Below are 735 nucleotides of genomic sequence, written 5' to 3' on the forward strand. Positions count from 1 at the left end.
CCAAACTTTGATTCAAAGCAACAATACTTTGCTCTTGAAAGCAGTATGAAGGCATGCAAACCTGAATTACTCATTTTCCTCAAAACTTTGCCGCGATTTGCATGCCTCTATTACTATACTTTAAATTGCAGTTAACCTTACCTATGTGGATTTGAAGATCTTCAATCAGATCTCTACGCTCCATCTCTTCCAAGAGAGATACAAGCTCTGATACCGTTTTTCCTTTCCCCTCATAATCTTCTATCAAATGGAAGACAGGCCCGTGTTTTGTCAAGCTTTCAAAGTAGAGTATTTTCTGATGCGGATACCCCATCTTGTCCGCTAGCGTCTTCCAATCCCTTCCAGAGTTTCCTGGTCGAAGATATTCATCCATCAGCTGATGGGCCTCAAAACTTAGATCTTTCACTAGAACGTGACTCATCATTCCTCGCTCCGTCTTTGAGGATGATCTCGAAAACCATTTACATCGCAGAAGTCTCGCTGATGTTCCTCTTTATAAGACCTGCTCTTGCGTGGGTGTTGAATTCAGTTGCGAAGGTGGCAAATATACCCAGATAAAAAGCAAAACCTGTTCTAAAATATTTAAAATACGTTACGTATGTCCGTACCACGGACCGTCTGTTCCCCAACAGAACTGAACTGAAACTTGTCTTATTCTTGTCCGTGGCAGGAAGAGAGAACCCTGGGTACTGTACTGTATGGTGTCCTTGGTCCTCCAAGTCCTTAGTCTACGAC

The sequence above is a fragment of the Montipora foliosa genome, chromosome 8 (genome assembly GCF_036669935.1).
Source record: "Montipora foliosa isolate CH-2021 chromosome 8, ASM3666993v2, whole genome shotgun sequence".
NCBI lineage: Eukaryota > Metazoa > Cnidaria > Anthozoa > Scleractinia > Acroporidae > Montipora > Montipora foliosa.